Source organism: Polypterus senegalus, chromosome 17, assembly GCF_016835505.1.
Source record: "Polypterus senegalus isolate Bchr_013 chromosome 17, ASM1683550v1, whole genome shotgun sequence".
Classification (NCBI taxonomy): Eukaryota; Metazoa; Chordata; class Cladistia; order Polypteriformes; family Polypteridae; genus Polypterus; species Polypterus senegalus.
In genome coordinates, this window is record NC_053170.1 from 61,963,018 (window position 1) to 61,974,459 (window position 11,442).

Consider the following 11,442-nt stretch of genomic DNA (forward strand, 5'->3'; position numbering starts at 1 on the left):
TCCCCCAGATATCCTCAAACACTATTCAATCTCTTTTCACTGTTGCATTATTTCACTGAGTAATATTTTACGTTTGTTTGCGCTAATGTGATCTTTACTCTCATTTTTTTTTGAGTCTTTCGAATTTTCCTACTTCCATTATCTCTAACCTGCTCTGCATGTGTATCACGGGACTTGCTTCCAAAGATTGTAAGTATGATGTGACTTTCCCGTCTCGCGCAACATGAAAGTGTCTCTCTCTCTGCCTCTCAAAGATCTCTCTTCAAAAGATCACATCTCGTCGCAGGAAAAAAGGCTTGTCCCAAGTTTTTTTTATAATAGATACAGTATACATATACTGTAAATATTTACTGTATATATATGTGTGTGTGTGTTGTTTTTTCCAATTTTGCAGCAGCTTGCACATTATAAAATAACAGTAGTTTAAATATGGCTATGTTCAAATAAGTAAAATTCCCTGCTGAAACATACATGACACTGAATTTGCAGTCAGTTGGTACCTGCTACAGATCCATTTCATTTCAGCTTCACAACACTGATGTGTTAGTCACGGATTTCTTATAGGAGATTTAAGAACCTGAGTGTCTCCAAGCTAAATTAACATTCAAAGATCTCTCCAGATGCCACTTCAAACACCTTGAATTTAATTATAGGATACCTGAACATTAGATATTAGAAAGTAAGTCTATTTCAAGATATGACAAAATAAATAATTCCTTATCAGAAAATGAGTGCATTCTTATACATAGATACTGTATCTCAAAAGAATGTTTAAATTGCTTTCTGTTAAATGATCTATCTTTTGAACTTGACCTACTGTCCATTTTATGATGTCCTGTGTATTGTGGGGGGGTGTTTTAACCCTTTCAGCTGATAGATTTCAAGTAAACAGACGAGGCCTGTTTTTAGCTTAGTTCAATTTGAGCTTTGCTGCTGTGGGGTACAGCCCGGACACAGACAGGCAGACATGTTGTTTCACCACACACATGTTTATTTACAATATTTACAATATTAGTAAAGTGCAGTACCCAGTGCCGCAGCACCAATCACCCCTTAAAGTCCTGGCCGTACAACAATGCCTTGCTCAGTCCTCAGACCGCCTCCACTCCTCTCCTCCGAGCTCCGTCCACTTCCACCCGACTCCTGGCAGTGACCACGAGCCCCTACAGGGTTGGGCTTCCAAGCCCCCAACCCGTGGCCCCCAAAGCAACCAGGGTGGCGGCCCCCACGTGATCCCAGATAGGCACACGCCCACTTCCAGTTCCTCAAGGCATCCCGGCCGTGTCATCGCCCCTGGCATCCTTGACACTGCAAAATAAAGTGTTTGGTTGTTGCCATTCTGACACTTTGGGAGGAGCAAAAGACATTTAAATGGAGCTTGCTATATGCTTAGCTGCCAGACACTTTCCAATGGGTTCTGTCTCTGGCAAGAAGTCTTTTTCATTTTTCAAGTAAGAATATACAATCAAAAACTGAAGAACTGGGCCACATGAGATTGAATGAAGACTATATTAATCCACAGTAGCCAAAGGTTTGCAGTGTGCCACTGTGATCTGTAAGGTTTATTCCGTACATGTTTTGTTTAAAACAGATAATTGAAGCCATAAATAAAAACAGCTGAAGGAGGAAGGAAGGACGGCTTTGAAGAGGATGAAAAATGGAAAGGCCTTTGGTCCAGATGACATACCTGTGGAAGCATGGAGGTGTTTAGGAGATATGTCAGTGGAGTTTTTAACAAGACTGTTTAATACAATCTAAAGCGAGAGGATGTCTGAGGAGTGGAGAAGTGTACTGATGCCAATATTTAAGAATAAGGGGGGATGTGAAGGAATGTATCAACTACCTGGGGATAAAATTAATGAGCCACAGCATGAAGTTATGGGAGAGAGTAGTGGAAGCTAGGTTAAGAAGTGAGATGATGATTAGTGAGCAGCAGTTTGGTTTCATGCCAAAAAAGAGCACCACGGATGCAATGTTTGCTCTGAGGATGTTGATGGAGAAGTACAGAGAAGGTCAGAAAGAGCTGCATTGTGTCTTTGTGGATCTGGAGAAAGCATATAACAGGGTGCCTCGAGAGGAGTTGTGGTATTGTATGAGGAAGTTGGGAGAGCCAGAGAAGTATGTAACAGTGGTACAGGATATGTATGAGGGAAATGTAACCGTGGTGAGATCTGCGGTAGGAGTAATGGATGCATTCAAGCTGGAGGTGGGATTACATCAAGGACCAGCTCTGAGTCCTTTCTTATTTGCAGTGGTGATGGACAGATGAGATTAGACAGGAGTCCCTGTGGACTATGATGCTTGCTGATGACATTGTGATCTGTAGCGATAGTAGGAAGCAGGTTAAGGAGACCCTGGAGAGGTGGAGATATGCTCTAGAGAGGATAGGAATGAAGGTCAGTAGGAACAAGACAGAATACATGTGTGTAAATGAGAGGGAGGTCAGTAGAATGGCGAGGATGCATGGAGTAGTGTTGGCGAAGGAGAATGAGTTTAAATACTTTGGATCAACAGTACAGAGTAATGGGGATTGTAGAAGAGAGGTGAAAAAGAGCGTGCAGGCAGGGTGGAATGGGTGGAGAAGAGTGTCAGGAGTAATTTGTGACAGACGGGTATCAGCAAGAGTGAAAGGGAAGCTCTACAGGACAGCAGTGAGACCAGCTATGTTATATGGGTTGGAGACGGTGGCACGGACCAGAAAGCAGGAGACAGAGCTGGAAGCAGCAGAGTTAAAGATGCTAAGATTTGCACTGGGTGTGACGAGGATGGATAGGATTACAAATGAGTACATTAGAGGTTCAGCTCAAGTTGGACGGTTGGGAGAGAGTCAGAGAGGCGAGATTGCATTGGTTTGGACATGTGCAGAGGAGAGATGCTGAGTATATTGGGAGAAGGATGATAAGGATAGAGCTGCCAGGCAAGAGAAAAAGAAGAAGGCCTAAGAGAAGGTTTATGGATGTGGTGAGAGAGGACATGCAAGTGATGGGTGTAACTGAACAAGATGCAGAGGACAGAAAGATATGGAAGAAGATGATCCGCTATGGCAACCCCTAATGGAAGCAGCCAAAAGAAGAAGAAATAAATACAGCTGAAGGATGCAACCCAGATGACAAGGAAAAACAGTATTGCCATGTAAACAACCTGACAGGGAGATGGGAAGAGACAAGTAGAGGCAACTCAGGCAGGCTATTAAAAAGTGCTGATGTACACCCTGTTTACTGATGGTCAATATATGACTGGGAGGTACTGAGTGTCTTTGTGAACGAATCCCATGTTTGGCACATGCATGTTCTTATTTTGGGATCTGAGAAAAGCATAAAGCTCTGGCAACTGCACTGAAAATTAGAGCTCACCTACAGATGGATGGAAGACATGCCTCCCACACTCTCAAAGCAGGCCAAAGCCAACTGCAGGAATCCCACAACTATATTGCTTTCGCCAGTTGAACTCCTTCAAAAATGGAATTGCTGTGAGTGACCAGCCAATTTTAAAATAAGCCAAGTGTATCCTTTTATTTTTTTCTTTCTTTATCTTAGAATCACCCCCTTACCACTAGGGAAGGATATAATATTTTATTTTATAATAAATGGACTTTTGGTTTAGTAAAACCTGCTACTTTATCTCTAATGAACATATTCCTATGGAGCATGCATCCCCTGCTAGATACAGTCATATGAAAAAGTTTGGGAACCCCTCTTAATTCTTTGGATTTTTGTTTATCATTGGCTGAGCTTTCAAAGTAGCAACTTCCTTTTAATATATGACATGCCTTATGGAAACAGTAGTATTTCAGCAGTGACATTAAGTTTATTGGATTAACAGAAAATATACAATATGCATCATAACAAAATTAGACAGGCACATAAATTTGGGCACCCCAACAGAGATATTACATCAATACTTAGTTGAGCCTCCTTTTGCAAATATAACAGCCTCTAGATCCCTCCTATGGCCTTTGATGAGTGTCTGGTTTCTGGATGGAGGTATTTTTGACCATTCTCCCATACAAAATCTCTCCAGTTCAGTTAAATTTGATGGCTGCCGAGCATGGACAGCATGCTTCAAATCATTCCTTAGATTTTCAATGATATTCAAGTCAGGGGACTGTGACGGCCACAGAACATTGTACTTCTCCCTCTGCATGAATGCCTTTGTAGATTTCGAACTGTGTTTTAGGTCATTGTCTTGTTAGAATATTCAACCCCTGCGTAACTTTGTGACTGATGCTTGAAGATTATCCTGAAGAATTTGTTGATATTGGGTTGAATTCATCTGACCCTCGACTTTAACAAGGACCCCAGTCCCGTGAACTAGCCGCACAGCATGATGGAACCTCCACCAAATATGACAGTAGGTAGCCGGTGTTTTTCTTGGAATGCGGTGTTCTTCTTCCGCCATGCAAAGCGCTTTTAGTTTTGACCAAATGTAGAAGTAAAATTTTTTATATTCGCGTAGAAAATAGCAAATTAACATTTAGAGCCATAAAAAGTAATTAAAAGCTTCTAACGTATTAAAATTAAGCATAAATTAAAATGTTAAGCAAATAAGATAGGTCTAGCAAATAGTTAACTAAAAAATCAGTTATATTGCATTTAGGCTTACAGTAAAATTTCCAGAGTAAGAAAAGGACAGCAAATTGATACACCAAAACCAGTTTTGGACAGGATAAGAGTTTGAGAACACCTGTGATTCAAGGCTAGGAAGCGATAACACAGAGAAGATACCTCTGAAAGGCTCATATCGAAAAGCAGCTGGGCTGATGAATCAGCAGAAAGGCAACAAAAGGCTTTTGCTATAAGCAGGGTCACGCTGACATAATGCATGAAGAGAAAATCTTAGTAAATTCAGGCATTAGCAAAAATACTAGAAGAATATATTAACTTTAGTGTAGAAATTAAGACAAATCAAGCATGCCAAGTAATGATTAAATGAAAGTACATACTATATTTCTTTTTAATTAAAGCTTACGCTTCAGGTCACTATTATAAAAAGTTTGGAAGGTTTAAGAGAGCAAATGATGAGAGGAAACCCATATATGGAATTGAGGCTTTGGCAAGTTAGAGAAAATGGGAACAGCATAGTAAAATAACAAATTCCACGAGGGGGCCAGTGATAGGAAAAGTAAGGAGATAATGAGGGTCCCCATGGAACTCAAGGTTCAGCCGGACAGGAGTAGAAGGGAGTCAGAGAAGATGGGCAAGAGAGCTCATTCGAGCGAGGTCAGAAAAGATCGGAAATGACATAAGAAAAGCCCAAAGATGGTAAGAGGAAGCCATCCACCCAGTCTTAGACCAATCAAAATAAGCCGAACAGACACCAAGAGGAATAATGGACAGTAAAACCAGGTGCAGAATGAGCTAATCGAATGAGGCAAAAAATGATAAGAAATTGTTATAAAAACTTCAATTGCTGTAATGTTCGGGGCTCAATCTCATTCGGCCGAACTGGGTTGAGTTCGTGTTGTTGATTTATTGCAATAAAGCCTTAAAACTCTTGTCTGTCTATCTTGAGTCCTAATAGCCTTTATTTTTAGGTAAAAAGCCTTCTGATAATGAATTTTTTCGCCAAGACACAAATAACTCAATTTTTGTGTCATCAGTCTAAGCACTTTGTTCCAAAATGAATCTGGCTTGTCTAAATGAGCATTTGCATACAACAAGCGATTCTGTTTGTGGCATGAGTGCAGAAAGGGCTTCTTTCTCATCACCCTGCCATACAGATGTTCTTTGTGCAAATTGAGCTGAATTGTAGAACGATGTACAGATACAACATCTGCAGCAAGACGTTCTTGCAGGTCTTTGGAGGTGATCTGTGGGTTGTCTGTAACCATTCTCACAATCCTGCGTATATGCCGCTCCTGTATTTTTCTTGGCCTGCCAGACTTGGGTTTAACAGCAACTGTGCCTGTGGCCTTCCATTTCCTGATTACATTCCTTAAAGTTGAAACTGACAGTTTAAACCTCTGAGATAGCTTTTTGTAGCCTTCCCCTAAACCATGATACTCAATAATCTTTGTTTTCAGATCTTTTGAGAGTTGCTTTGAAGATCCCATGCTGTCACTCTTCAGAGGAGAGTCAAAGGGAAGCACAACTTGCAAATGACCACCTTAAATATCTTTTCTTATAATTGGACACACCGCTCTATGAGGTTTAAGGCTTAACAAGCTAATCCAACCAATTTGGTGTTGCAGGTAATCAGTATTGAGCAGTTACATGCATTCAAATCAGCCAAATTACAAGGGTACCCACATTTTTGCACAGCCAGTTCTTCACATTTGATTTAATGTCATAGAACTAAATACTGCTTCACTAAAAATCTTTGTTTGGAAAACACCCCAGTACTCAGATGTTCCTAGGAAATGAAAGACATACCACTGTTTTTTTTTTTTTTTGTTGAAAGTAGAGTATTACTATGCAGGCTGAGAGGAGTTCCCAAACTTTTTCATATGACTGTATACCCACCCAGATTATATAACTCTTTGTACTGCTTATATTTGCTATAATTGGCTTTAACGTAGATAAATATGATTTTTAAATAAAAGCTAAAACTCAATGCCTCTGTCCTATTATTAAATACTAGTGTAACCAAGTGCCGATTATCATTCATTGTCTAGCTACAGCACCTCAAGGGCTCAAAAGATACTTTGTGGAATCCTCAATTAGTGATAAATTGGGTTGAATTCAAGGAATGAAAATAAAAGAGCGGCCTGCCATTAGAGGCTATAGGGTTGAATATGCAGGGTACAATAAGGACAATGAGACTGGTTACAGATAACAGTTGCATAGCTGGTTCCAACATTTCTTCCTATTCCTCACTTGAATGGGGCTTAAAAATTTCAGATGTTTTTAATTTATTATAAAAATACTTGAAATATTTAACTTAAACGTTTTATTTAGAGTTTTAAGTGAATAAATTGTGTGGCCGAAGCTATAGTTGTATTACAGAGCTGATAAGGGAAACTAGGATTACTTCTAATTGTGTGCATTTAGCCCAGAGCTTAGTAGAAAGGTTTGGGGGGAAAGTTGACAGGCAGGTAATGGCATCATACTGTCATGAGATATCACAGCAAGGTCAGGGGAGAAAGCTGAATGAAGATGTTCCACAGGGTTTGTGAGAGAAGTAAAAGATTTAGAAGGTGTGGGCTAAGGTTGAAACCACTTTTAAAAAGGGATCCATTAGATATGTTCTTCTTTTGAACCATCCTCTAAGCAAATTGAGTGGAACAAACAATATATTTTAACAGAACACTAAATTCTGTAAAATGTACATGATACAAGCATTATGGGAAGGGTATGCAAATGTAAAGTAAATATTAGGAAGAAGTGTTGTTTTCTGTGTTTAATCTCAGATAAATTAACCAGTGTGTACTGTATATAGTTATAAGAAGATGTGAAATGTGTGCTTTTAGGGACTTTGCTGTTTCATTTGTATCTCATAATTAGCTTAAAATAAGTTTAGACTGACAAGTAGCAAAGATCAAGGGTAAATTCTAAATCATCCAATTTTTAAGTGATGTAACTTACTAGAAATCAGCTCCAAGACATGGTATAAAACAGAGCACAGCTTTTGGGAGAGGCAAATGAAGTGGAAAGATGACAACACAGCATTGATATGAGACGGCATAAGCAGCCATGAAGCTGCACTGAACTATAATGCTATGAAAGTGCAGGCAACATCTAGAATGTGCCCCAATGAAGGAGATTGTAATAAGGGTGATGTCATGGTGGCATATATTTTTAAAGAATGCCTGGGCTTGATTAAGAACAATTTACACCTTAAATTACATGGACATCTCACATCACTAGTTATTCTACGGTTGCTGCATAGATATTGATTTTAATTTTTCTACTGTTGACTTTTAGTCAAAGTAAAGTCAAAGTCAAAGCGAACTTTATTGTCATCTCAACCATATACAAGTATATAAGACAGACAAAATTGCGAAGCTCAGGGTTCACAGTGTAACAACATGAAGTGCAAATAATAAATTAAAAATAGAATTAAAATTAAAATTGAAAATGAAAACACAAACAAGACAAGACATTGTGTAAAGACAAGACAAAGAAGTTGCAGAAATATTGATGTGTAGTTAGCAATATGAACATTGATGCAATGTATGGTATTTGCAATCTATTGTAGATACATGAATATAGTCAATAGATATGTAATATAATAAATAATATAGATAATACAGAAATTATCAGTGTATGATAATAGTAGTTTAAGACATATAAACAATGTCAGAATGTTTCACAGCAGAAGGATATGAAGAGTGTCAAAATACTTAATGGTCAGTATGAAATTTTCAGTTAATTTTTACATGCACATTAGTCTTTGCAGGAAAGTGGCTTGCATATATAAAAGTTCTGTGTCAGCGGGTTTTTAGAGGTGGTTGAAGCAGTGTGGAAGATTCTAGGGGGCAGCATAGTGGTAAGGAGTCTGACAGCTTGGGGGTAAAAACTATCCTGCAGCCTGGCAGATCTGGCTCTGATGCTACAGTATCTTCTCTTGGATGGCAAAAGTGTAAAAAGTCCATATGAGGGGTGTAAGGGGTCCTGCACAATGCTGCAGGCCTTGTGGACGCTGCGTTTGTAAAATATGTAATGTAGTGAAGGGAGAGGCACCCCAATAATGTTCTCTGCAAATAAATATGATTGATGATTAAAGTTTGAATATTTCCTCACTGAAACTTACTTTGCTTATTGATATCATTTGCCCCAGTGTGATATATTATTTGTTTAGCTCTTTCAATGGCAGCGATTTGGCCTTGTTGGAGTGTGTCTTGCATGATTGTTTGGGTGTGAGCTGTACTCGTTATGTTAGGAGTAACAATGAGGCAGACAGCTTCTGGCCCCTTCTATAGCTCTGTTTGATTGATGCAGCCCTTTCAAAGGACGTTTATCTGGTAAGCCCCAGCAGGAGCACAGCTCTTGATGCAGCTCTCGGCCTTTGCTAAGTTATTTTGAAGTGAAGTCCTTTCAGGGGAAGTGCCTAGGGGTAGTGATAGACCGTTGGCTCTTGCTAAGATATTCCAAAATTACTTTAACTTGATCTGTAACCCAGCAGGGGCACTGATAGAAACAGGCCCTTGGTCAATGTGTTTTGAAACTTGTTTGATGAATGAATGCAGGGTCTACAAATAAATCAAGGGCAATAATTTAGGCATTTCCAGTATTAACTTATCCACCAATACAAAAAAGCCTTGGAGATTAAAGTACCTTTAGTGAGCACTTTTACATGGCAGACACCCCATTAAGAGAAGAACCTAAGAGGTTACAGATGTACTTTTCATGTTAGATACATGTCACAGGTGATCTGATAACAAGATAAAATAAAGATATTGAAAGATGTATTTGAAACAGCTTAAGAGCATCTTAATACAGGTAACATTAACATAGCGTGGCCAGGGCCTACAATTCAAATGTCTATTAGATTAAAAAATTTTGTCAGCCATCAATATAAACCACAATTGGTAATTAACACATAAAAATATTTTTGGGTGGCTTATTCCTTTACATTTCTTGTTTTACCTTGTTTGATGTATTTCAAATAGTGTTATAGATATCTATTAAGTAAGTTAAAATGGTATAGTCAGATCTCTGTACATTTTAAATGGTCCTGTTGCTCTATGCTGTCCTAGTCAGTACCTTTCTTTAAGTATCTTTGGCATGCTATGCTACTGTGTACCTGCCAATTACCTGGGAATCCATAGTGGGCAAGTCGGCTATTAAAACAGAGGGATACTTACATCACAAAATATCATTTGCCTTTCCTCACTCAGTTCACTGCATTGCTTGTTACAGTTCATCACCTCAACGGTATCGTCTCAGTTTACTCAACAGGAGCTGATTGAGGAGGAGTATTACCAGAGGGCGAAAGCCAAGATACCTATGAGAGAAGGGAGCAGGTCAAAGAGGGCTTTTGTGTACCATGAAGACTGCCAAAGAAACAAAAGAGGACACTGGATCAAGTAATTTGAATTCCCTGCAGCAGTACCTTGATTTCCCAGATGCTGTATTCACAAGAAATATGCAGGCTAAAGCTGAGACACAGCCTCTTTCGCATTGTGGTTGTGATTCACATTCTGATGCAGTGCCTCAAGCCTCCAGGAGCTGGAGTTCAGATCTTGCCTGGCCACTGTCTGTGTAGACTTTGCATGTTCTCACTGTGTCGTTATGCATGTTTCAATGGGTATTTCACTTTTTCTTCCGTGTTCCAAAAGCATAGGTTGATTGAACACTCTAAACTTGTCTTTGTGTGCGTGCATGAATGAGCTCAGCAGTGGGACACTGTCCCATCCAGTGGAGGGTTGCGTACATTTCACTTCTGAATAGGTTACCTTTTTACCATTGTCACAAGAACGACAAAGAGACATTGGAAAGTTTGGGGCAGCCACCCGTATAATATTTCCTGGCTGCAAAATCATTCAAAAAGAACAGACATGTTCACACGACTGAGTCCAAAACAGATCTGACTTGCTGCCTTAAAATGGCTGCCTTTAAATGCAAGTAGAGGAAGTGATGTCATCAGTGCCGGAACCGGCAGTGACGTCATTGGTTGCCCCGAAACCGGCGGGACTCCCCGAGAATGGTCTGCAAAAAATTGAGTGAATCAGTGCACTTCACCACCCCCTGGTCAGTTATGGAATTACTTTTATTCAAGCCCTTTAGTTGTCCCCTAAGCATGCGTATGTGACACCATTAAAGGAGTAAAAAAGTTCGCTGATGACACTGCTATTGTGGGCAGGAGGAGGAGTACAGAAAGTTAATTAAAGACTTTGTTAAATGGTGCGACTCAAACCACTTACACCTTAACACCAGCAAGACCAAGGAGCTGGTGGTGGATTTTAGGAAGCCCAGGCCCCTCATGGACCCTGTGATCATCAGAGGTGACTGTGTGCAGAGGGTGCAGACCTTTAAATATCTGGGAGTGCAGCTGGATGACAAATTGGACTGGAATGCTAATACTAATGCTCTATGTAAGAAAGGTCAGAGCAGACTATACTTTCTGAGAAGGTTGGCATCCTTCAACATCTGCAGTAAGATGCTGCAGATGTTCTACCAGACGGTTGTGGCGAGTGCCCTCTTCTACACGGTGATGAAAGACGCCTCACGCCTGGACAAACTTGTTAAGAAGGCAGGCTCTATTGTAGGATTAAAGTTGGACAGTTTAACATCTGTGGCAGAGCGACGGGCACTAAGCAAACTCCTGTCAATCATGAATAATCCACTGCATCCACTGAACAGTGTCATCTCCAGGCAGAGGAGTAGCTTCAGTGACAGACTTTTGTCACTGTCCTGCTCCACTGACAGACTGAGGAGATCGTTCCTCCCCCACACTATGCGACTCTTCAATTCCACCCGGGGGAGTAAATGCTAACATTAATTTTATTTTAATTTTTTCATTTTATTACTATTTAATTTAATATTGTTTCTTTGTATCAGT